Genomic DNA, 27,497 nt, shown 5'->3' on the forward strand with positions numbered 1-27,497 from the left:
TGTAGCATGTATGTAGTATGTATGTAGTATATATGTAGTATGTATGTAGTATGTATGTAGCATGCATGTAGTATGTATGTAGCATGTAGTATGTATGTAGCATGCATGTAGTATGTATGTAGTATGTATGTAGTATGTATGTAGTATATATGTAGTATGTATGTAGCATGCATGTAGTATGTATGTAGTATATATGTAGTATGTATGTAGTATTTTTTTTTTTTTTAACATTTAACACATTAGCCGGATGATGGGACTACTACTGTCCCATCATTGGCTAATGTGTCAATCACTGTCATGGTAGCAGGCATCGCCCGATGGGACTTGTAGTCCCATCGGACGATGCTTGCACAGACCCCCGGACATCAGCACAGCCCCCCGGCAGGCCGGCACAGCCCCCCGGCAGGCCGGTACAGACCCCCACAGGGTGCACAGCCCCCCGGCAGGCCGGCACAGCCCCCCGGCAGGCCGGCAGAGACCCCGGGCAGTCCACACAGCCCCCCGGCAGGCCGGCAGAGACCCCGGGCAGTCCACACAGCCCCCCGGCAGGCCGGCACAGCCCCCCGGCAGGCCGGCAGAGACCCCCGGAAGGCCCGAAATGACGGCGCATCATGATGCGCACACACCGCGCATCATGATGACGTCAGGCCGTCAATCAACTGAACTTCCGATTCCGATGCCGAATTCCGATATTGAAAAAATATCGGAAGTCGGTATCGGAATTCCGATACAGCAAGTATCGGCCGATACCCGATACTTGCGGTATCGGAATGCTCAACACTAGTGGCAGGCCAAGAAAAATATCAGAAAGGCAGAGAAGAAGAATGGTGAGAACAGTCAAGGACAATCCACAGACCACCTCCAAAGACCTGCAGCATCATCTTGCTGCAGATGGTGTCACTGTGCATCGGTCAACAATACAGTGCATGCATAACGCCTTTTTGTATGACCAAACAACTCAATCTTTGTTTCATCAGTCCACAGGACCTTCTTCCAAAGTGTATCTGGCTTGTCCAAATGTGCTTTTGCATACCTCAGGCGACTCTGTTTGTGGCGTGCTTGCAGAAACGGCTTCTTTTGCATCACTCTCCCATACAGCTTCTCCTTGTGCAAAGTGCGCTGTATTGTTGACCGATGCACAGTGACACCATCTGCAGCAAGATGATGCAGCAGCTCTTTGGAGGTGGTATGTGGATTGTCCTTGACTGTTCTCACCATTCTTCTTCTCTGCCTTTCTGATATTTTTCTTGGCCTGCCACTTCTGGGCTTAACAAGAACTGTACCTGTGTTCTTCCATTTCCTTACTATGTTCCTCACAGTGGAAGAAACTGACAGGTTAAATCTCTGAGACAACTTTTTGTATCCTTCCCCTGAAAAGCTATGTTGAATAATCTTTGTTTTCAGATCATTTGAGAGTTGTTTTGAGGAGCCCATGATGCCACTCTTCATAGGAGAATCAAATAGGAGAACTACTTGCAAGTGGCCACTTTAAATACCTTTTCTCATGATTTGATACACCTGGCTATGAAGTTCAAAGCTCAATGAGGTTACAAAACCAATTTAGTGCTTCAGGAAGTCAGTAAAAAGTAGTTAGGAGTGTTGAAATCAAGAAAATGATAAGGGTGCCCATACTTTTGCACCGGTCAAATTTTGTTTAAATGCAGATTGCACATTTTCTGTTAGTACAATAAACCTCATTTGAATCCAGAAATATAACTGAGTCCATCAGTTATTAGATATATGAAACTGAAATAGCTGTTGCAAAAACCAAAATTGTTATAAAGAAAAAAGGTTAACATTAATAGGGGTGCCAAAACTTTTACATATGACTGTAGAAGGACAGCGTCTTCTTTTGATATCCTGTCACTGACCGAGTCCCCCCGGAAGATAGTATAAGTGATGGTTGAGCCTGAATTTTCCCTGCTCTTTTTTGGGGACAAGGCCAAGAGGGGATATCTTTAAATTCAGGAAGGGAGGATCCGTAAAAGGACCTGCTTCCCGTGACAAACCGTTTTTCTCATGCTAAATCTGGTTGTTCTTTAATAGACTTTAAATTGTGAGCAAACTGTAACACCGATGACTGTCTAAATGGGATCTAATAAACCTTCAATTAGAAGGTTTGCCCAGCCTTGCAGAAATGCAATAATGAATGGACTCCAAGACTATTTTTTTGTAACTTTTTAAAATGTCTTAGTTGATAAATCTTAAAAAAAAAACAAAAAACAGATATCCATTAAAAAAAAATAAGCCTCCTTTTTTGAAATGTGGAAGTAATGTGGATTTTTTAAGACCTAGTTGAAGCTTGTTTGGTTCTGTGTGCTTGTGTTCACAGGGACTATACATGCTCCACCTTGAGATGGTCCTTGCATGTTAAATTTGATGTATATGTTACACCGGATTCACACACCTTTGTTTTATGATCCGAGTATGGTCTGCGATGCATGGTCAAGTCGAGTGTTTCCTACCCCGAAGCTTCATAGGCATATATGAAACAGTCAGGTTTGGGTCAGGAGATCTGCGGCCGGTCCATGTAACAAGAACGGATGTGTGAATCTGGACTAATATCAATGCATAAATTGTGCTCAAAGCTGTCTATGACCAAGTTTCGAAGTTATCCTCTATGAATAACATGGAGGATAACTTCCCAATTGCTGGATGTCCGACTTCAAGCTTCACCACGATCCCAAAAACTTTGGCTCTGACAAGCTCTCTGTGAATAGAGCAGTAGTCAATCATGTGTACTGCTGCTCCATTCATTATTAATGCTGCACTCCGCTGGTATTCGGCACTCCAATATGGTCTTCAGCACTCCCATAAGAATAAATGGTATGGCAGTGTATTCACCTTGTGCTCTCCAGAGCCCGGTTCTAGGGATCGGTGGGAGTCTCTTCCCTATCCTCAGGATAGAGGATGACCTCTAAACTTAAGACTACTCCTCTAAAAGCGAATACCACATTTAATTATCTCCTATGTCATTTTTATGAGCAATCGCAGAGAGACCTGGCAAGACTGGCACCAAACCGCAAAGGCTCAGCCAACAGATGCACTTGGTGCAAGTTGCCTCAACTAGGCGAGCCTTCATGGTCCGGAATACTCTACACCCAGCACCCAATAAATGGGAGGAGGGCTTTGACAGAGACTTTCCCAGACCCGTTGACGCCGGGCAGCTGGCATCTGGTGACGCGGCCAGAGCCTAGTCAAGATCAGGTAGTTACCTCTGTGAGAAACCATGGAAGTGAAGCACGAAGAGAAAAGGAAATTAACCCCAAGACCAACCCTGAAAGAGAGCAACCAAAACTGCAATCACAACTCACCACCACACACACAAGAACTGCAATAAACAGCACAGACCTGAGCTCGGAACAGGGTTATATAGCCCGCCTGATGCTGAAGGAGATAAGCAGGTGTTGAATATCTCCCAATCACCCCCAGACAACCACTCTGGGCTAACCTGCACATCAGAATGGCCACAATCCCACCACTGCCAAGTACCAGGCACAGCAGTGTCCTATGTTTCCTGGCAATTGGGGAACACAGCGTTCGTTTTTCCCCGGGCAGTGAAATCCGTAGGAGACACAGCATCCCACATCCCCACACATCCTGCTACTCCAGAATGCAACACTCCATAAGATTGGGATGGTTTCTTTGTGCACATGGTAGCTCTGCCTCCAGGATCATGACAATGCTAGCACTAGGGACTGGAGTAACATAGCACCGGACCCGATCCATTCCCAGGTGGAAACACAGAACCACAATTCCTAACAGTCATGAACACATGGAAGAAGATGTTATCTTGAGCTTAATTTATTCTTATTGAGATGAAATATTGGCTGGAGTTGCGTTATTTCAACAAAACACAATAGATCTAAGCTCAATGGTCAAAATTAGAAGTCAAGATTCGTTCCTGAAGCCAAATCCAACAATAAAACACAAGGGTTTATCTGAACAACTCAAGTTCCTCAATCCCTTACTCCTGTCCTAAAAAAATGTTGTCTAAATTGGATGAATTGAAGTCTTAGTGAATTTCTCCAGTGGCCAGAAGAGCCGAGTGTCTTCCAGTGAAAGAATGAAACATTAACTAGTCGCCCCCTCTGACCTGCTCCTCTTGCACCCACCCTTAGACACACGGCCCTCGCACATCACACGCCCCACTGGCTGTGAACAGCAAACCCAGTTGTAAAGAGGGTTGTAATGAGAGTTGAACAATATTGCCACCTGCTGTTTTTGGCGTAGACCCATAATGTGCCACACTGGCAAGGGTGAATAGGTCAGTACCAACATCCAGCTGCCTACCATCAGCAGGGAAATAGCAATTAGTTCACAAGTAAAAGTTCACATGCTGCCTGCTTTACAAAACACTTTCAAATGGCATGGGAAACTTGTAGGTGTCTCGAAGGGTGGAATAAATGTGGATATAACTCTTGGTTTTGTACAAGAGTTTTTATGTTTGATTTTTTGATATTCAGATGCTTTGAGCAGAGATGGATTTGGCCAACCTGTTGTGTTTGTAAACTTTAAAAAGACTCTTGACAATTCAACTGTGGACACATAAAAAATAGGAAAACTTGGCTGCTTCCTTCCAAATTAGCGCCACAGCAGTCCACAGCTTGTGAATGGTATTGCATTTCAGCCACATCCAGTTGGTGTTATTATTCAACACGATTATTACATTTTGTCAGATAGTATGATTTCAACGTCATCATGACCTGGAGATTTTTCATATTTGAAGCTTCATTTTTTTTCTTCCTTTTTTGACATAGCTTTATGAGGGCTTTTATTTTTTTGCATGACGAGTTGTGATGTTGAATGACATCATTCATTTTTCCACATAATGTACTGATAAACAATAAAAAAATTAAAGTGAGGTGAAATGCCAAAAGAATCCACAATTCTGGTGTTTTTGGGTTTCATTTTTTGTGGCGTTTTTTTGTGCCGCAAAAATTACCTGGTGACATGACTCTTTAGGTCAGTACAATTACGGTGATACCAAACTTTTTTTTTATACATTGAACAGCAAAAGGGTAACAAATGTTTTGAACTTTTGACTCTCATGCTCCATATCTCACCATCCACTACCGCTTCGAACCTATGACAACCACCATTTTATAGACAATCATCTTGGCTATTTCGTACAAAAATTTGAATTGCCACTATTTAGCATATGATTAATTATGCAGATTCTTGACATGTCACTGCATTGTTATTGTTTTGCTCCTAAAAATCTAAGTTTTAATTTTCATTATTCTGTTAGTATTTTGTAAATCCACCTTTTGGCTTTCCTCACTTCCTGAATCCTTCTGGACATGTTCTCGATAAGATTCAAGCATGTTGTGACCAAAATCTGATCCCAGGTCTCTTCTACACATTCCCATAGTTGTTGTGTACTGGTCTACTCAATTGGGTATGTATACAGATTTTTCTTCAACTCGACCCACAAGTGTTCAATTGGGTGGAGGTCTGGGGACTGTGGGGGTCAATCCAGCACCTCTACTTCATTGTCATTGAACCATTTCTTCACCAATCTCCACGTATGTTTCAGGTCATTGTCCTGCAGGAACATTATGTCGTCCTTTTCATGCCCATAGTGTACGAAGTAACTCGTCTTATAGGATACTCACATATAGCTCTGCACTGAGACCGCCATCGCTCCTGGTCAAGTATGCAATGTATTTGGTTGTAAAACAACCCAATATCATCAGGCTTCCTCCACCGAACTCCACAGTTAATTTCTCAATCCTTTAGCTCCTTTTTCCCTTGTTTCTTCCCGACCCATTTACACCCAGCAGTGCCTAGTCTATTGACTTTCAACTCATCGCTCCAAATCACCCGTTTCCAATCTTCTACTGTACACTTTTCATACTTTTTTGCAAACCCGAGCCAACGCTTCTTATGATGATATTGAAGTCAAGACTCCCTCATCTTTTTTGGGCTTTTTTCATATTCTTCCAACTGTTGTAGCATTATGCAGGAACGCGGGATGCAGTCACAAGCAGGAGGCAGATCAAGAGTTAATAGGGGTTTATTTCAGGGTATACTCCTCGCAGGAAGAGGATCAGAGGGAAAATGGGAATTGAAGCTCAAGAAGAGAATAAATGTTCAACAAAAGGGTAAACTTATCAGTCTGATGTTCCCAGAAGATGGAGGCTTGGAGATCCCACGGGGGCATCGTAGGTGAAGCGTGAGGTCTCTGGTTTGTTCCTGGAGGAACGTGAGACACTGTCTCCTGACAGCCGCAATGTAATCTGGCTTTCCTAGGTGTGGCGGTGAAGTCCCGGAACGAGGTCTCTGTAGCGGAGGCATCTGCGGCGCCGCTGTGAGAGGCATGAGCAGAGGGGTGAATAGCGGGGAAGTACTGGACAGCTCGGTGTGCTTTCCCTCGTGAAGCTGGCAGCGATCACCGCTTGAAGTCAGCGGAACAGTGCAGGATGTCTCCTCTGTGTGAGAGGTGAGCGGGTCTACAGCCTCGAGCTGCTCACCATCCGTTTGTACGCCGGGTAAACGTAGGCCGTGCGGTCTGGTCTGATGTCGTAGTGCTGCAGAGAGTGAGTCAACCTTCTCCTGATGCGCATTCTGCCTTCCGCCAAAGACCCTCTTTTCGCCCTCTCCGTCCTTTTTATTCCCGACCTGCCCCCTTCAGTCAGGTGCACAGATCTGTCCAGGTAAGAAAGTCAGAAAGTGTTTCCCCCTGGTAAAAATGGTGACAGTCCCAATAGTTCCGGCCCTGACACGAAAGAGGTACCCGCAGCTCGGTCCATCTCCCTACACTGTCATGGCGCTCACATAATGCAATTTGGCAATTTTCTTGGCCGTTAGACCGATATCGATGAGCGGCATGATGCTGTTTCTCTTTTCTTGGGAATCTTCTTCCTGGCTGCTCCTCGATTCAAACCAGTGACCTTTCAATTGGGAATCAAACTAATAACACACTGAGTTGTTAGAGAATGTGAGAGCAGGTTGTCATTTGTAGTATTCAGGAAGAAAAAGAGTTTTCCACCACCAGGAGCAAAACAGTAACAATGCAGTGACATGACATGAATCTGCATAACTAATCACATGCTAAATAGTTACAAGTCAAGTTTATGAATGAGATCGCCAAGATGTTTGTCTATAAAATGATGGGAGTCTCATGTTCGAAGCAGTAGTGGATGGTGAGATATGGAGCCTGAAAGTCAAAAGTTCATAACATTGTTACCCTTTTGTGCTCGTCGGTGTATTTTAAAAATTACTTTAAATAAATTCAGAACTTTGTATAAAAAAAAGCAGAAAAACTTTTGGTTCATGTGGCATTAGTCTCAGACCATAACTTTTTTTAATTTTGTTGCCAATGAAACTGTGAGGGATAGTTGAAGGAGTTAAGGAAATCATTATGTTGCAATATACTACAGGGTGGGCTCTATATACAGGGGTTGAGAGAAGAGACGCTATAAGGATGGTTTGGTTTATAGAGGGAACAGAAAAGAGAGATATATTGCAACATAGGCTGTATATAGAGGGAACAGAATGCAGAAATATAATGCAGAATAGGTGGTATATAGGCTGAACAGAAATAAGAGCTAGAATTTAGGATGGGTTTATAAAGAGGGTAAAGAAGATATATAATGCAGGATGGGCTGTGTATACATGAGACCAAAAGAAGAGATATACTGCAGAATGGGCTCAAATCATGAAATAGAGAAAAATTATTCCGCTCACCCTCCTATCAGCCAGCAATCACAGAAAACAAGGTGCAAAGGAGCACTTGTGAGAGTCAATAACACACAGAAGGTTCCAAGGTAGTAGGGGATTCCGCACACAGGAATAAGACAAATCAGCGTGTATTCCAAAATTGTTAAAAACATCTTCATCAATTATTATTACATAAAAAAATTGAGCAACAGGGCTATAACATATAGGAGTTTTAGGCAAAAGGTTTTTAAGAAATTGGAGTTGTGAACTCCCATGTCTTATAGACTTTTTGCCTAATCTTTTTATGAAAAGAAACCACCGGAGCACTAGGCGGAGGAGGGCATAACTTTGGGAGGGGTGGACCTTGAACTCCTGCAGTTTTGTTTATATAGCAGTGCAGATTTTAAGCAAGAGTGATGTTGCTTTAAAGGGAATCTGTCACCTATTTTTCGCCCTATAAGATACAGCCACCGCCATCAGGGGCTTATCTACAACATTACAGAATGCTGTAGATAAGCCCCCGATGTAACCTGAAAGAGAAGAAAAATGAGTTATATTATAATCACCCAGGGGTGGTCCGGGTCCGGAGGGTGTCAATGTCCAGTCTGGCGCCTCCCATCTTCTAGCGCTGATGTCCTCTTCTTTGCTTCCCGTCGTGGCGCAGGCGCACTGCTCTGCCCTGTTGAGGGCAGAGCAGAGTACTGCAGGGCGCAGGCACCGGAAGAGGTCCAGCGCCTGCGCCCTGCAGTACTCTGCTTTGTTCTCAACAGGGCAGAGCAGTGCGCCGGAGCCGCAACAGGAAGCAAAGAAGAGGACGTCATCGCTAGAAGCTGGGAGGCGCCGCACCGGACCGCCCCTGGGTGAGTATAATATAACTCGTTTTTCTTCTCTTTTAGGTTACATCGGGTGCTTATCTACAGTATTCTGTAATGCTGTAGATAAGCCCCTGATGGTGGTGGCCGCATCTTATATACCAAAAAATAGGTCACAGATTCCCTTTAAGAGGAAGGAGCTCAGTATGTCTGTGCCTGGTGTGTTACTGTGAGGAGGATGGGACTTATATAGAGGAGGTAACTCTGTCTCTATCTCCCTCTTTCACAGGATCCAGTAGCGTAGCTACCGGGGGTGCAGAGGGGGCGGTGGCCCCGGACCCTGCACTCTGAGGGTGCCCACCCCGAGGTGTAACTGTATCTACAGCAGAGAAGGGAGAATCGATCATCTCCCTGCACTGCCGTTAAGTTCTCTTCTGTGTGCACACTGCACAGAATCTGTGATGAAGTCACAGGAGGGGAGGAGTCAGGGGTCACATGATCAGGGGCCTCAGTGTCTGCAGGACTCTGCTGTTCTGGTTGTCATTGTGCTGGATGAGAGGAAGTTTATGTGTGTGGTAAGGAGGGGTTTAAAGGGTGCATGTAGCAGAGCTGTGTGCGTACAAGGTGTACGGAGCAGAGCTGTGTGTGTACAAGGTGTATGGAGCGGAGATGTGTGTGTGCGATGTGTATGGAGCCGTGTGTGTACGAGGTGTGCAGAGCGGAGCCGTGTGTGTACAAGGTGTATGGAGCGTAGCCGCGTGTGTACGAGGTGTACGGAGCGGAACCGCATGTGTACGAGGTGTACGGAGCGGAGCCGCGTGTGTACGAGGTGTATGGAGCAAAGTCGCATGTGTATAAGGTTTATGGAGTGGAGCCATGTGTGTACAAGGTGTACAGAGCATGGCCACGTGTGTACAATGTGTACAGAGCAGAGCCACATGTGTACGATGTTTATGGAGTGAAGCCATGTGTATACTGAGTGGAGCCGTGTGTGTGAGGTGTACGGAGTGGAGCTGTGTGTGTACGAGGCATAGAAAGCAGAACCGTGTGTGTATGAGGTGTGCGGAGCCATGCGTGTACAAGGTGTATGGTGGGGAGCATTCATACCTCCCAACCATCCCGATTTTGAGAGAGAGTCTGCCCCACTGCCCCGGTCGGGAGCTTCCTTTTCCCGCAGACACAGGAGTACGAGGCGGAGCCCTGAGAAGCACTTTAAAATTCGCACGTGACGTTCCACCGGAAGTGATGTGCTAAAAGCTGACCAGAAATGAGGTAATTTCGGGAGGAGATTATGACGGAACCATGGAGGCACTTCAGGAAATGCTTCAGATCCATCACCCTGTCCTCCTCCGACAGCACGGACAGCAGGATCGCCTTGGGGATGTCGGCCATGTGAGCAGATCATGATATGTCCTGCACCGGGAGGCTCAGGTGGGCACTACAATGGGAGCCGGGCTGCTATAGTATCGTTATAGAATCTTTCTTTCATTCTCTCTGTTCTTTCTTTCTTTCTTTCTCTCTGTTCTTTCTGTTAGGCGTCGGGTTCCTGCAGCGGCATAGCAGGAGTCCAGAGCCTCACATTCAGCGGTCTCCCATTCTCCATCGCCCCGTCATTCCCGACGCTCTGCTCAGACCAGCTCTGTGGGTCTGGTTGCTGCTGCCACTTCTGGGCCAGCAATAGCAATGCAGGCTTCTCGGCAGCAAGCCATTCCAGAGGCGAAGTCCTTCCGTCGCGCCACTAAGCATGCTCACAAGACGATCTCCATTTGAGATCGGGAGTCACATGCACAGGTCCTTCTCCAGATCTGATTGGTCCATCTCAGGGATCTGGAAGCTTCCGGAAGGTCCCGGCTATAAAAGGTTTGCATGTCCGCACGACTATGCAGTAGTATAGACTCTAGTTGCTACCTATGTGAATGATGACGGAGGCATGGACTTGCAAATGACTCATTAAGACTCCCCTCTGATATTACATGTGTGGATAGGGAACTAGTGATAGAGTCAGCGCCAGTCAGTGGCAAGCTACAGGCCACAGTGCATATCATCCACAGGACTAGCGTCTGACAGTGTGCCTGCTACCGGGCATTGTCGTACAGCGGCAGTGTCTGTCGCCGTGCTGCAGTCAGCAGTACTTAGTGGCGCCCGCGGTTGCGACGCCGCACGCATGGTAGTTCTACAGGGACGCTGTCCCAGTGTCTAGGGCCAAAGTCCTGTGACCGCATACCATGCGTGCATTCCGCTGAGTTCTGTGGCGTCAACAGGCTCGGCATTTGTGTTTAACGCTTCGGCGCCTCTGTGAAGTAACAGAGACCGCCCAGCACACACCAGGTGATGTTCAACCCGTGTGAGTTATACCGCCATATTATGCGTCTGCCATTAAATAGCAGCAGCGTAACACCTTCTGCACGGTGGACCCCAGGCGGCGAATGCACTTACTATTTATTATTTAGTGCGATCCGCCGTCAATAACATTATACTAGCACCAGGGTCTGGCTAGTAATGGCGGACCAGCAGCAGCTACGGCAGTACATTCGGCAGCTGGAGGGCAGGTTGGCGGCTCTCGAGAGTTCCACCTCAGCTTCGAATGATACAGTGGCCGCTGCCCAGGCAGTCGCAGAGGCTGTCTCGCGTGCGTCCACGTCCATGCCTGTGCCAACAATATCCCGCCTCCCGTTACCCGATAAATTTTCTGGTGACAGCGCCACATGTAGGGGTTTCGTGAGCCAGTGCTTTATCCAGCTCGAGTTACTGGCCGCGCAATTCACAACCGAGCGGGCTAAGGTGGGGTTTATCGTCTCCCTCCAGTCGGGCAGGGCGTTACAATGGGCCACACCACTGTGGGAGCGTGGTAACCCCATGGTTCTGAGCGCCGCTCTGTTTCTAATGTCCCTTAAACAGGTCTTTTTGGGGCCCCGGGTCACTCACAACACCTCTCTCCAGTTACTTGCATTAACACAGGTCAGCCAGTACGCCGTCCGTTTCCGGACAATGGCTTCCGAGCTGGAGTGGCCTGATAAGACACTTGTCCCTGTGTTCTGGAGAGGTTTGTCAGAGCATGTCAAGGATGCTCTAGCTACCAGGGAGGTTCCTGTAAGTCTGGAGGAGCTGATTGCTATCTCCACCCGCATTTATCTCCATTTTTCTGAGCGCGGGCTGGAGCGTGCTCAATCCAGACAGAAGGTTAGCTTGGCTCCCAAATTCTCTGAACCTCTTGAACCCCCGAGCTGGAGATTGTACCTCCAGAGTCCATGGAGGTGTCTCGCACTGGTCCCAAGCCACGCCCGGCACAAAGCTCCGCATGCTGTTACCAGTGTCGACAGCCTGGTCACCTTGCTAACAGGTGTCCGCAGCGGTCGAAAAAAACGATCACGTCCAGTGGTAGTTGGTGGGGGTCTATTTGATATGGAGACTTTCTCCCCCAAACTGACATTCCGAGGGACGTTAGATAGCGGTGCTTCCACCTGGGAGGTAGAGGTTACGCTGGACTCTGGGGCAGAAGGGAACTTTATGTCCTCGGCCTTCGTCCAACAGCACGCAATTTCGTTGGTGCCACTTCCTCACCCCATGCCCATCAGGGTGGTCATTGGTTCGACCTTACCATCCCAGATTACCCACCAGACAGCACTCCTTAGGCTCTCAGTCCCACCATCTCACCATTAGACGCTGTCCCTGCTCATTATGCCAGAGGGCATCGACCAGGTGCTCCTCGGAGTTCCCTGGCTACGCTGCCATTCCCCCCATATAGAGTGGTCCTCGGGGAGAATACTGGGATGGAGCAAGGACTGTGTGGGAAGGCGCATGGGGGCAGCGTCCAAGTAGCTTCGGCGGAGGTGCCCGCGGATCTTTCGGTGCCTCCACTGAGAACCTGAGGATCGTGGCTCCGGTCGCCCTCGAGTCAGTGCCGCCAGGCAAGACCTTTGTCCCTCCTCGCCTGCGGCCAAAGGTTCTCAAGTGGGCACACACGTCCAGGGTGGGTCGTCACTTTGGCTACAAGCGGACCACAGAACACCTGGCAAGGTCTTATTGGTGGCCGCACAGGGCTCGGGACATGAAAGAATACATTCAGGCATGCGCCTCTTGTGCTCGGAACAGGTCCTCTAAGCAGAGGCCGGCTGGGTTACTGTATCCTTTCCGGTGGCAGACCGGGCAGTGGATGCTCGCGACATTTGGGATCGCGCCCAGCATGCCATTCTAGCCTCTAAGGAGAGAATGAGAGTGTCCACCGACACACATCGGCGCCCCGCTCCAACTTTTGCCCCTGGCGACTTAGTGTGGCTCTCTGCCCGAAATATCAGGCTGCGGGTCGAGTCCACCAAGTTCGCACCGCGATACATTGGTCCCTTCAAAATCCTCGAGCAGATCAGCTCGGTGGTCTATTGTCTGGCCTTTCCACCACACTTGGCCATCTCTGACGCCTTCCACGTGTCCCTTCTCAAACCTGTTCACATGTCCCGGTTTTCCGAGTCATCTGCCGGGACATCAGACTTGTCTTCGGACGAGTTTGGGGTCAGCGCCATTGTGGGACGCAGGGTGGTGCATGACAAAAAATTTTATTTGGTGGATTGGAAGGCTCAGAGGGGAGGGGGCCCTAGGAGGGGGGTAATGTTAGGCGTTGGGTTCCTGCAGCAGCACAGCAGGAATCCAGAGCCTCACATTCAGCGGTCTCCCATTCTCCATCGACCGCAGAGGAGCTTGCTCAGACCAGCTCTGTGGGTCTGGTTGCTGCTGCCACTTCTGGGCCAGCAATAGCAACGCAGGCTGCTCAGCAGCAAGCCGTTCCAGAGGCTAAGTCCTTCCGTCACTCCACTGAGCATGCTCACGAGACGATCTCCCATCGGAGATCGGGAGTCACATGCACAGGTCCTTCTCCAGATCTGATTGGTCCATCTCAGGGATCTGGAAGCTTCCGGAAGGTCCCGGCAATAAAAGGTTCGCATGGCCGCTCGGCCATGCGCCAGTATAATAGACTCAAGTTGCTACCTGTGTGAATGATGACGGATGCATGGACTTGCAAATGACTCATTAAGACTCCCCTCCCTCTGATATTATGTGTGTGGATAGGGAACTAGTGATAGAGTCAGCGCCAGTCAGTGGCAAGCTACAGGCCACAGTGCAGCATATCATCCATGGGACTAGCGTCCGACAGTGTGCCTGCTACCGGGCATTGTCGTACAGCGGCAGTGTCTGTCGCCGCGCTGCAGTCAGCAGTACTTATTGCAACGCCACACGCACGGTAGGTCTAGAGGGATGCTGACCCAGTGTCTAGGGCCCAAGTCCTGTGACCGTATAACATGCGTGCATTCCGCTGAGTTCTGTGATGTCAACAGGCTCTGCATTTGTGTTTAACGCTTCGGCGCCTCTGTGAAGTAACAGAGACCGCCCAGCGCACACCGGGTGATTTTCAACCCGTGTGCGTTATACCGCCATATTGTGCGTCTGCCAGTACATAGCAGCAGCGTAACACCTTCTGCATGGTGGACCCCGGGCGTCGAACGCACTAACTATTTATTATTTAGTGCGTTCCGCCATCCCTAACACTTTCTTTCTTTCTCTCTCTAATCTTTTTTTCTTTCTCTCTCTCTGTTCTTTCGTTCTCTCTCTCTTTCTTTCTTTCTCTCTGTTCTTTCTTTCTTTCCCCTCTTTCTTTCTCTCTCTCTCTAATCTTTCTTTCTTTCTCTCTCCAATCTTTCTTTCTCTCAATAATCTTTCTTTCTTTCTCTAATCGTTCTTTCTCTCTCTCTGTTCTTTCCTTCTCTCTCTGTTCTCTTTTCTTTCTTTCTTTCTTTCTTTTCTTTCTCACTCTCTGTTCTTTCTTTCCTCTCTTTCTCTCTCTGTTCTTTTTCTTTCTCTATAATGTAGCCTCCTTCATATGGTAAAATACAGCCCCCCCAAAGAATTTAATGTAGCCCCTTCAGAATATAATGCTGCCCCCCTCATGGGGTATCATGCTGCTCCCCATCATACGGGGTATTATGTTGCCCCCTCCTCATACGGGGTATATCATAATCATGCAACCAGGACTCACTATATAAATAAATTTTAAAAAAACCTATACTTACCTCTCCTCCTTGCTCCCATGCTGATTTCAGTGGCGGCTCTGCTCCGATGTCAGGAGCTGTACTGCAGTCAGACCGGCACACAGCGGGGACGCGATTAAGTGACGTCATCGCACACCCGCTGTGTGTCAGAGGAAGAGGGTAATGATGGGAGAGGGAGCATCATGTGACGCTCTCTCTTCCATTATTGCGGCGCACACTGGGGGGGCCGCGCTGACGCCGCATACCCCTGTCTTTCTGCCCCATGGGCTGGGGGCCCTGGGGGTGTGAGGGCCCTGGTCTGCGGGCCCTTATAGCGGGCAGTGTTAGCTGCAGCCTGCGGCAAACACTTCCCGCTTAATATTCACTCCTCTCCACGCCCATGGAGGAGTGGGGAAGTGTAAATATTCATTTCACTTTAGTAGCGGGAACAGGCTTTGGCTTCCTGTCACCCGCTGCTGCTCTGCTGGCACCGGGGGCCCCCAAAGCAGCTGCTGGTGTGTCGCTATTAGTGACACACCACTGGCTGGGGGCCCCTGGAGCAGCAGGGGCCCTAGGCAGTTGGCCCTATATGCCAGCAGTTGTCAGTGCCTGGGCCCACCCAAGAGTCCTCCAGTGACCCAGTCCGACCCTGAATGCGGGCACTGTTTTCTAAGGCACTTGCACCAGACATTACTATTTTATATAGGGATGCTTTAGAATTTAGAGGTCACACAGAACCACACAATAGGTGCAGTAATAGGGACACATACAGCAGCATGGGCTCAGTATTGGGGCATCAGCAGGATGAGCAGTTTGTGCAGGTTGAGAATAGTCCAATTGGTGACAGTGCTGAAAATATGAGAAGTGAAACGTGTCTCTGTTGTATTCTCTGCAGCCGAGTCCTGGCTGGAGGAGTCGTCATGCCAGTCTGGGCCAGATGGAAAAAACGGGAAAGTGAACGATTCCATCAGAAAGGACATCAGCGGTAAGTCATTATCTGTAACTCTGCTGTAATCGAACAGCGTCCATGAAGGCAAAGTGTTTGGTTTCCGGGGGCAGTATGGTTGCAAAGCTGAACCTTAAAAGAATGTCCAGAAGGGCACCACCAGGAGTGTAGCCTGCGGCTTAACTGGACTCCACACGGCCAACCTCAACCATGCCAGCTACGGAAAAGATGGACAGATTGCAAGCTTTGTCGATTCTGTGGGTGGTGGTGCATGGCCGTTTTTAGTTGTGCTAGCAATTTGTCAGCTTAATTCCGTTAACGAACGAGACTCTGGCATGACCCTGCGGTCTGCGTCCAGCTTATTAGAGGGACACGCGAGGCTCTGGCACGCGAGATCGAGCAATAACAGGTCTGTCATGCCCTTACATGTCCGGGGCTGCATGCGAGCTACACTGAAAGGACCAGCGTGTGTCGCTTACAGGTGCGGATAACCCGCTGAACCCCATTAGTGATGGTGATTTGGAATTCCAATTCTTCCCCGCGAACAAGGATTTCCCAGTAAGTGCAGGTCAACCGGAATTACGGAATTAAGCCTAACCGGCATTCCAGAAAGAATGTGAAAAAATTAATTGTCCAAACCACAGGTGCTGTAGCTTGCTTAACAGCTGGGCTCCTCTGCTGAGTAGCAAACAGTGCTTACATAAACAGGCGGCACAGCTTGGTTCACGGGTGGGCTCCTCTGCTGAGCAGTAGACACAGGTACTAGGCCCAAAGTATTGACTGGGCTAAATGGAGTTAAAAAATGGTTCTTACATAAACAGGCGGCACAGCTTGGTTCACGGGTGGGATCCTCTGCTGAGTAGCAGACACAGTTACTAGGCCCAAAGTATTAACTGGGCTAAATGCAGTCAAAAACTGGTTCTTTCATAAACAGGCGGCATAGCTAGGTTCACAGGTGGGCTCCTCTGCTGAGTAGCAGACAGTGCTACAAGGCCCAAAAGGATTTTCTGGACAAGATGCGGTAAAAAGTTATTAGAAACACACACCGTGTAGCTCCTTGACAGGTGCACTACACCGCTGGCTACCAGACTCCGCTACTATGCCATGAAACTGTCTATTAACATTTAAAACCATTATTAATGTGAAAATAAAATAACGCTTTTGGTGAACGACCCGTTCTCGAACGGAACCTCTAACAGCCGAATTTTAAGCAAAGTGTTCGAGTTCGACGAACGGCTCGAACACCGCCCAAAACAGCTCGAATTTGAACTTGGCGAACAGGTCGATTCGAACACAGCTCATCTCTAATCAGGAGGCAGACTCAGATGGTCTCAGGCCCAGTATGGATTCGACAAGATTGTAGAAAGTTGAGAAAGGGTACAGTATCACCGGATAACAGGTATATATGTAGCATAGTTTACACATTAAAAATCTATGTCTAAATATCAGGAGGCAGACTCAGATGGTCTCAGGCCCAGTATGGATTCGACAAGAATGTAGAAAGTTGAGAAAGGGTACAGTATCACTGGATACCAGGTATATATAGCATAGTTTAAACATTAGAAAATCTCTGTGTATATTTCCGTAGTCCGACAAAGACACTCACAGGCTCAGTATGGATTAGACAAGAATGGAAAAAGGGTAATGTATTCGAAGCGTACACCAGTATACACTGTTGGGGTATTTTTCAATCTTCATATATATTTCAGTCTCAGTAAGACAGTCCAGCCTCTCCGCAAGAGGAAACGAGATGGATACAAGTACAGACGGAAAGTCTAGTGATTGCAGAAATTTGGGAATTACTAATCAAGGGAAAAACTCCCAGGAGAATTCTCAGAGGCGATGCTGACCCTCAATTACTTTGTCTGTGGAGACAGCGAAAACAGTTCTTGTGAAGAAAGGTTTGCTGTATCGCAGTACCGTGGATCCCATCACCGTTACTCATCTCCATCAAATTGTGATCACAGGGAGAGATGTAGACATTGTCCTCACTGCCTATCATGATCTGTCAGGTAACTTTGGAGTGCAAAAGACTGAAGTCACAGGCCGTAGGCGATTCTATTGGATTGGCATGAGAGGACACATTTAAAAATGTGGGCAGGAATGTCACACGTCTGTGAGTCGGAAAACCATGAAAGCTGATGATAAACCACCACTGCATCTCATTGTAAGTCGACATCCAAAACAAATGGAAGCCATTGATCATCTGAAGATAGAGCCCAGCAGGACAGGGCATAGCTACGTCTTAACCATCATCTATCAGTTCACCAAATTTGTATTGGCAGTCTCAGTGAAGGATTTAACAGCCCAGACTACACAGCGGTGAAGCAGGGAGAGGTAAGTATTGCAAGTGCTCGGGCCCTGAGCAAGCAGGGGGGGCCCATTCATGGGCAGCGGTACTGGCACAGGCCCCCTCATAGTACGCCGGTGTGTCTGACGGCGGGTGTGCACCCCCACCGTCAGAGACACTTGATTGTACTATGAGGGACCCTGTGCCAGTGCCGTCGCCCAAGAGTGGGCCCACCCACCTGTCCAGGGCAACAGCACTTGCACGGGTGCATGCGCCAGGTGGTGACCCCGGCCTTCGGGGGGGAGGCAGCCCAGTTAGGGAGGTTGAAAAAATGGCATATGTTGATGTTGGACATTCAGCAGCTGAAAATGGAGGAATTGGAAAAGTCCGAGGAAGAGGACAAAAGCGATCCATTTTTCGGGCAGCCTACGTGTCAGCAGGGGAAGGTGGGACAAAATCCTTTGAAACCCATGCATGGTTCATTTTAATGAAGGTTAGATCATCAACATTTTGGGTCGACGGACGGGTCCTTTTTTCTGTCAGGATTGATCCAGCAGCACTGAAGACTGTTATGATGAGTCACCGAAGGAGGAAAAAACAAAATACTAGCTAAGTCCAGATAAACCAGAGAGGTTGGCAGCTATCGGATTGCAGACCCCTGAACCTATCCACAACAACTATCAGTAGCCGTGGGAGGTTCCTACGGTGCCCTAGACCCCTCGATCACAGCCGGAGAACTACATAGCCTAAAGACAGAAAGGGGAAAAACTAAACTGCCCCAGAGCAGACCCCAAAGCAATAGGCAGCCCCCAACATATAATGACGGTGAAGCAAGATGAAAACACTAACACAGATAGAAAGATAGGTTGAGCAAATGATGGGGCCCAATCTAACTAAATAGGACAGGATAGGAAAGCTGCTGTCTGCCATCCGCAAAAACCCTATCCAAAATGAGCCAACCGACTGATAGGAAAAACAGGCCCTGAAGTCGCTAGGCTTCAAAAGACTATATCAGCACTAAAGTATATTCTGAAGACAGAGCAAAAGATCAACAGATCAGAGACAAAAATGGAATTCAGCTCACCCCCGGCCGGGGATGGCAGAACTCCCAAAAAACAAGGCAAAACAAAAACAAAACTGAAGAGTACAAAGCAGAGCAGAAAAACTTAGCTTTGAGACGCAGGAATCAGACTGGTCTCCAAGAATCCAGCAGGATTACCAGCAAGGCAGAAGGGCGTCGGCTGCCTTATATCCAGTCCTCAATTCCAGCCACCCAGTCATCATCTAGCTGCCCAGGTGTTTGGTAATCAGCCTCACTACCTTCCTTCACCAGAGGAGGGAGTTCATCAGACCTCAATGGTGAAGGGGAAAATGAACTCACAACAGTACCTCCTCCTTGAGGAGGGGTCACCGAACCCTCATCCACGCCACTAGGGCAATCAGGGTGAGCCCGATGAAAGGCACGCACCAATCTTTTGGCATGAATATCAGAGGCAGAGACCCAGGAATTATCCTCCTGACCATAACCCTTCCACTTAACCAAATACTGGAGTCTCCGTCTAGCCAGACGGGAATCCAGTATCTTCTCTACCTCATATTCCATGTTACCTTCAACCAATATAGGGTCAGGAGGTGCCACCACAGGAACTACTGGTTCAACAAACCTCTTCAATAAGGACTTATGAAACACATTATGAATTTTAAATGTGACAGGAAGAGCCAACCGAAAAGAGACCGGATTAATATCTCCAAAATCTTGTAAGGTCCAATAAATCTAGGCTTAAACTTAGGAGAAGCCACCTTCATAGCAATATTTTTTGATGACAACCAAACCATATCACCCACCTTAAACTGGGGACCAACGGTCCTACGCCGGTTGGAAAACCGCTGGGCCTTTTCCTGGGAGAGAGACAACTTATCCACTACTTGGTCCCAGATCTGGTGCATTCTCTCCACCACAGTGTCAACACCTGGGCAGGCAGAAGGCTCCACCTGCCCTGAAGAAAATCGAGGGTGAAACCCAAAGTTACAAAAAAAAGGTGACATCAAAGTGGCAGAACTAGCTCTATTATTTAAAGCAAATTCGGCCAAGGGCAAAAATGAAACCCAATCATCCTGATCGGCAGAAATAAAACATCTCAAATACGACTCCAAAGTCTGGTTTGTTCTCTCCGTCTGCCCATTGGTCTGAGGGTGAAACGCAGAGGAGAAGGACAACTGAAAGGAAGAAACAAAATGCTAGCTAAGTCCAGAAAAACCAGAGAGGTTGGCAGCTATCGGATTGCAGACCCCTGAACCTATCCACAACAACTAGCAGTAGCCGTTGGGGGTTCCTACGGTGCCCTAGACCCCTCGATCACAGCCGGAGAACTACATAGCCTAAAGACAGAAAGGGGAAAAACTAAACTGCCCCAGAGCAGACCACAAAGCAATAGGCAGCCCCCAACATATAATGACGGTGAAGCAAGATGAAAACACAAACACAGATAGAAAGATAGGTTGAGCAAATGATGGGGCCCAATCTAACTAAATAGGACAGGATAGGAAAGCTGCTGTCTGCCAACCGCAAAAACCCTATCCAAAATGAGCCAACCAACTGATAGGAAAAACAGGCCCTGAAGTCGCTAGGCTTCAAAAGACTATATCAGCACTCAGGTATATTCTGAAGACAGAGCAAAAGATCAACAGATCAGAGACAAAAATGGAATTCAGCTCACCCCCGGCGGGGATGGCAGAACTCCCAAAAAACAAGGCAAAACAAAAACAAAACTGAAGAGTACAAAGCAGAGCAGAAAAACTTAGCTTTGAGACGCAGGAATCAGACTGGTCTCCAAGAATCCAGCAGGATCACCAGCAAGGCAGAAGGGCGTCGGCTGCCTTATATCCAGTCCTCAATTCCAGCCACCCAGTCATCATCTAGCTGCCCAGGTGTTTGGTAATCAGCCTCACTACCTTCCTTCACCAGAGGAGGTAGTTCATCAAACCTCAATGGTGAAGGGAAAAATGAACTCACAACAGAAGACTCTTTCGGATAGCACACTAGCAGCAGGGCAAGCGAGCTCCTGTAAGGCATATTGTGCCAATTCAGGCCAGGTGTCCAGTTTACAGGCCCAATAGTGAAAAGGGAATGACCTGTGAGGGAGAACATCGATATGGGAGGAGAAGTAGTTTGTAACCATAGTTGACAACTGCTGTCTCCTGTCACTTTCAATCGATGCAGTATTACCAGTCGTGTGAGCGGTACTTGAAAAATCAGTCCACAACATGGTCATGAAACCCCTGTGTCCAACGCCACTTCGGCTTTGTGCACCACGAACACCTCTTCCATGTTGCCCCCTACGGCTCGTGGGAGAACCATCACCGCCGCTGTGTGCTGGGAATGCCTCAAACAAACTGTTTACCAGAGTTGCTTGTTTGTTAGCCAATATTAGCTCTAGGTTCTCCTGTGGCATGATGTTTTGGAATTTGCCTTTATAGCGTGGATCCAGGATGCTGGCCAACCAGTAGTCGTCATCGTTCATCATTTTGGCGATGCGGGGGTCCCTTTTTAGGATCTGCAAGGCATAATAACACATGTGGGCCAATGTTCCAGGTGTCAATGATGCACTGCGAGTGATGGGTGGAGGAGCACTTTCTGGCAAATCAATATCCCTCCAGTCACGCACAAACCCTGTACCTGACTTTGCCACGCCAACATTTACTCTTGCCCCCTGAGAAGCATCCTCCTCCCCTAAATAATCATCCCCATCATCCTCCTCCTCCTTCTCTTCCTCTTCTTCCTCCACCTCGTCCAGCAGAGTTCCCTGAGCAGACAATGGCTGACTGTCATCAAGGCTTCCCTCCTCCTCTTCCTCCTCGGCTGCAGATGCCTGCTCCTTAATGTGCGTCAAAGTTTGCCCGAGCAGACGCATAAGTGGAATGCTCATGCTTATGATGGCGTCGTCTGCGCTTACCAGCCATGTGCATTCCTCGAAACACTGAAGGACTTTACAGAGGTCTTTCATCTTTGACCACTGCACACCAGACAACTCCATGTCTGCCTTCAAACTGCCTGCCCGTGTATCCTCCCACAAATGCATCACAGCCTGCCTCTGTTCGCACAGCCTCTGAACCATGTGCAGGGTGGAGTTCCACCTTGTTGCAACGTCGATAATTAGGCGGTGCTTGGGAAGGTGGAGCAATCGCTGCTGCTTCTGCATACGACTGGAGTGTACGGGCGACCGGCGGATGTGCGAGCACAGTCTTCGCACCTTATGGAGCAGGGCTGTTAACTCTGGATAATTATTGAGGAAGCACTGCACCACCAGGTTCAAGGTGTGAGCCAGGCAAGGTATGTGTCTGAGTTTTGAAAGGGCTATGGCTGCCACAAAATTCCGGCCGTTATCACTAACTACCTTGCCTGCCTCAAGATGTAGACTGCCCAGCCATGACTCAGTTTGTCGCTGCAAGTAGTCGGCCAGTACCTCCGCGGTGTCTGTTGTCGCCCCAACACATCATCTTCAACACAGCCTGCTAACGCTTACCACTAGCTATTCGATAGTGGGACACCTTGTGTGCAACACTAGCAGCTGCGGATGGAGTGCTCGTGCGACTGCGCTCTGTGGACGAGCTTTCGCTTCTGGAGGAGGAGGAGGGTACAGCCAACTGTTTCCTATACCGTGGGCTAGGCAGCACTGTCCCACCACCGCTGTCCCCTGTGGACCCTGTATCCACCACATTAACCCAGTGCGCAGTGATGGAGACGTAACGGCCCTGGCCATGCCTACTGGACCATGCATCTGTTGTGAGGTGCACCTTTCCACTCACTGATTGCTTGAGTGCATGGACAATGCGGTCTTTCACATGTAGGTGGAGGGCTGGGATGGCTTTTTGAGAAAAGAAGTGCCGACTGGGTAGGTCATAGCGTGGTACTGCGTAGGCCATGAGCTCGCGGAAAGCTTCACTTTCAACCAACCGGTAGGGCATCATCTCTAACGAGATTAGTTTGGCAATGTGGACGTTCAAACCCAGTGTACGCGGATGAGAGCATGAGTACTTTCTTGTCCTACTGAGAGTCTCTGGTAGGGTGAGCTGGACTTGAGAGCTGCATATGGTGGAACTAGCGGTGGACATGGCGGAATGAGAGAGGGTTGGTGATGGTGATGGTGTTGGTGGTCTTGCTGATGGCCTAGATTCAGTCTTTCGTAGCAATAACATTGTGATTTCCTGACTGCTTTAGCCTTGCGACGGCACCTCAACATTTGCTGCTGGTGTTGTGCTAACTGGTGGGCTTACAGTGGGGGAAACGATGTAGCATTGCTGACTACCTTCATTCGGAGCAGGTGCACATGTGGTACGTGAAGTTTGGTAGTCCGTCCACGCTTGCAAGTGCATGGTGGTTAAATATCTAAGCATGCAACTGGTATTCAAATTTCTCAGATTTTTCCCTCGGCTAAAGGTCTTTGCGCACTTCTTACAGATAACCTTTGCCTGATCATTAGGATTTTGTTCAAAAAAGTGCCACACTGCACTCTTCCTACTATGGAAGACATTTTGATGCCTTGCACGCTGTGCTAATTTGACCATCTGGCCAAGCTGTCCTGCAACTCTTTGGGTTTTTGTAACCCGTTTTTGGACTGCTACGGGCCTGCTAGATAACAGCTGTTGTGATGTCGATGCCTGCTGCGGATCCTCCTCCTCCTCTTCTGAGCTATTGGCAGCGGCACCCTCTTCCCCCAATGGATGCCAATCTGGGTCAACAACTGGGTCATCCATCACCTCCTCTTCAATTTCATGTGCACCTTCCTCTGTGTCACCGTGTAAGGTGGTATAGTATGCGGGAAGGGGCACCTGAGTTTCATCAGGGTCAGATTCTGGCTCAGTACACTGCAAGGACAATGTAGTGCTCTGAGTGAATGTACCAGCAGAAAAATCTAGCAGTGGCTGTGCATCAGTGCAATCCATGTCCGATTCTTCTTGGACTGGGGAATTCACGATTTGACTTGATAACCCAAGCATGGTATGTGAAAAGAGCTCCATGGAGTAATCTGTAGTGTGGCCTGCCGCATCCTTCACTTTTGGTAGGGGTGAAGGACACAAGGAAAGGTGTTGTTCCTGACCAGGAGCCCCCACTGACGACTCAGTGCTTTTAGTTTTTGAAACTTCAGAAGAGGAGGCGATAGAGCTGGAGGCTGTGTCAGCAATGTAAGCCAAAACTTGTTCCTGAAGCTCCGGCTTTAAAAGAGGTTTACCTACTCCCAGAAAAGGGAGCCTTTGAGGCCTTGAGGAGCCAGACGATGACGCAGGCTCAACACCTTTTGCCTTAGGTGCTATTGTGCTTTTGCCACTACCAGCAGATGCACCACCATGCCCACCACCCTCAGTACCAGTTTGCAACCTCCACCCACTTCCACGGCCTCTTCCATCATACTTCCTCATTTTTGGAAAAATGTACCCAAAATACCACCAGCTATATGGTACTGTAAAACAAGGTACAAGGTGTATATAGTATTGGGGCGAATTGGAAGCTCCCTAGAGAATTTAGGATGCTGAACTATTATCTCAGGCCCACTATAGATTACACCTCAATGTAACAGGCTGAAATTGTCTGGTGTATGACAAAGTACAAGGTGTGTTTATAGTATTGGGGAGAATTGGATGCTACCTAGAGATTTTAGGAGGCTGAACAATTATCTCAAGCCCACTATAGATTACACCTCAATGTAACAGGCTGAAATTGGCTGGTGTATGACAAAGTACAAGGTGTGTATATAGTATTGGGGAGAATTGAAAGCTCCCTAGAGATTTTAGGAGGCTGAACTATTATCTCAGGCCCACTATAGATTATGGGTCACCCTCCCAGGGCTGTGGAGTACTCGGTACCGGGTCGGTCCTCCAGAGGGGAATGTCACAGCAGCGGTGACCTGGTCCGTGGCCCTGGGCGCCCATGTAACAAGGGGTTTAAGTGGTGAAATAAAGTTTATGAGTGATTCGTGACGCCACCTGTGGTGTTCGGCAAGGGAGGTGTTAAGCCGACGCTGCAGACAGATCCTCTGGGACAGATGGTGGGGTGCAGCAATGATGTTATAGCCCTCCACGGGTAGGGCTGTTGGTCCCAGGGCAGTGTAGATAGGTGTTGGGGAAGAGGGTGCAGTGTCTGGCACAGAGATGTAGCAGTGCTGAAGAAGTTGCAGGAAAAAGGCAAGGACACAGCGGAATGTAGTTTCTTTACCTTTACTTGTAAGTGCAGTCCAGGGTCCAGATTACAGATGGCACAGGAGATGATTAGCCTGGAAGCAACTTAGAAATCTCTCTGTCAGATGGGTTGTGTAGTCTCCTCTCTAGCGTTGACTTGAGGTACATGCAGTACTGTGTTACACTGATGTTCCTCCTTCTTCCCTTTTGGATCTACCTCGTATGGCAGACAGCTGTAGCCTTCTATCTCTCTTTGCTCACCCTTCGCTGTTGTGCCTCCGAGTCTTAGTTGGGAATAGAGCATTTACAGCTTCCTATTCCTCTGGTTTCTGTTGCAGGACCTTCAGTATCCATACAACCGTGGAGACCAGGCTCCAGATCATGCACTATCACTGGGAGGGAGCTCTCTATCCTCAGCTCAACCTCCAGCTTCTCTCCCCACATCTACACTCGTTGCCCTCCTCACACTAACTGACTAATTTCCTTTCCTGGCCCTCAGAGAGCACTCCTCCCCCAATTCTGGTTCAGAGCTCCCTCTGCTGGCCTGGAGTGGGAACTGTGTTGCATGACATGGTTAACTGTCAGAGAGACCCTCCGTTGCTTCCAAGCCTGACATCACCCTCCCTGGAGGAAGGCAATGCCAGTGTGGCGACCATACTCCTGGGGGCGCCACAATTACACCTCAATTTAACAGGCTGAAATTGGCTGGTGTATGACAAAGTACAAGGTGTGTAAATATAGTATTGGGGAGAATTGGAAGCTCCCTAGAGATTTTAGGAGGCTGAACTATTATCTCAGGCCCATTATAGATTACACCTTAATGTAACAGGCTAAAATTGGCTGGTGTATGATAGGAGGCTGACAATGATGCTCTCAGTCCAGGTATGGCAGCAGGCAGCCAATAAGCACAAAAAATAGAGCCTCCCCTGTCACTGCACACAAAGTGTTGTGTTGTGCAGTGAAAATCGCTACCAGCAGAAGCAGTTTTTTTGTTCTTCTTCCCTGCCTAACACTCTCCCTTATTCAGAATCAGCAGCTGCAACCTCTCACTAATGCTAATATCAGCAGAAGTAAGATGGCGGTCGGCGTGCACGCCCTTTTATAGCCCCTGTGCCGTCACACAAAGTAAGCCAATTACTTGCATGCCCTTCTCAAAGATGATGGTGACCGATGCCCATGTCATCGCGTTGCCCACAGTGTGCGTCCTCCATCATTGGCTGAAAAAGGGGAACTGGAAGCAACATTTGAAACGCGACTTTGGCGCTCTGGTCGCCGACCTCGTGGCCAACCTCACGCTATGGTCGGGTTTCGTTTCATGAAACCCGACTTCAGCGAAAGTTGGCGACTTATGAATTTGACCGACCCGTTTTGCTCAACTCTAGTTATCACCTCACCTTACAGATGATAGGAGCTCATTCACTTCACAAATCATGTATTAGTGTAGTATCAGCTCCTACATTATGTATGGGATCAATATTACCTCAGATATTCATGTAGCTGCCATGTTCCCTCATGTGTTTTCTACATTTTACCTCACACACTGCAGAGGCAGCTTCTGTGTGACCTCTGTAGTAATGGCCCGGATTGGGGGGTGGTCCACTGCTTACCGCGACCAGACGACACAGAGACGAGACGGTGGCAGATTTCAGTTGCGACAGGTCCGAGTTTATTGGCCGTCCTCCTGACGACCGTAGCCATACACCACAGTTCCTATACAGCTCTCCGTATTCAGGCCCAGGTACCTTCACCTTTCCTTCAGTCGCAGTGCCGTTCCTCGCGGATCTTTCGCTGGGGCTGCCCTAGGCCTATCTACCGCCAGCGCTTCACCAGTCCGAGGTCGTCGTCCAATCGGTACCCCCGGGGCCTCGTCTGTCCTGCGATTCCTCGTGTCAGGGCCACCCCCCTAACTGTCTCTTCCTATCAGTCCCCTGGTCGAGCTCTCCACCGTTGTCAGTCTTCTGTACTGAGTCTTCTCCTCCTGAGCTCCTCCCGAGACTAGCCTCGCCTGGAACCCTGTCCTGTCCTATTTATCCCATTCCTCGGGAATTTCCCTCCTGGGTTCCTGTCTCCCCGCCCCCCATGACTAAGCGGTTTCATAGCCCTAGGCTGCTGTCACATCTTGTTCTACACTCCCCCCTGCCATCTTGTGGTCAAATCTAGGTATTGCACTCCTTTTCTATCTTCCCCAGCTGTTTTCCTTCTGTCATTGCCAATATCCGTCTAAAGTGCACAAACCGTCCCTTCTTCCTCCAGTCAAGTCTGTCCGTCAAGTCACCTTCCCCACACCTCCCTGCAGACATGTTTGATATACTACTCCACATTCACCTCAGACATTGTGTACTAGTGTAGTTTAAGCTCCTACATCATATATGGGAGCAATATTACCTCAGATATTCATAGCTGCCATGTTCCTTCATGTCTACAACTTACCTCACACACTGTAGAGGCAGCTCCTGTGTGACATCATTGCAGACATGGCTGTTGCATCACATTTCTGCTGTGTTATACAGAGTCTTCATGAGTTCTGGGTATATGTATGATAGGACAGGGCATTGACACATACAGTGTCTGCCATTGCTATAGTGGAGCTGGGC

This window comes from Dendrobates tinctorius, unplaced genomic scaffold (assembly GCF_039654945.1).
Source record: "Dendrobates tinctorius isolate UK_male_01 unplaced genomic scaffold, ASM3965494v1 ptg000028l, whole genome shotgun sequence".
Classification (NCBI taxonomy): domain Eukaryota; kingdom Metazoa; phylum Chordata; class Amphibia; order Anura; family Dendrobatidae; genus Dendrobates; species Dendrobates tinctorius.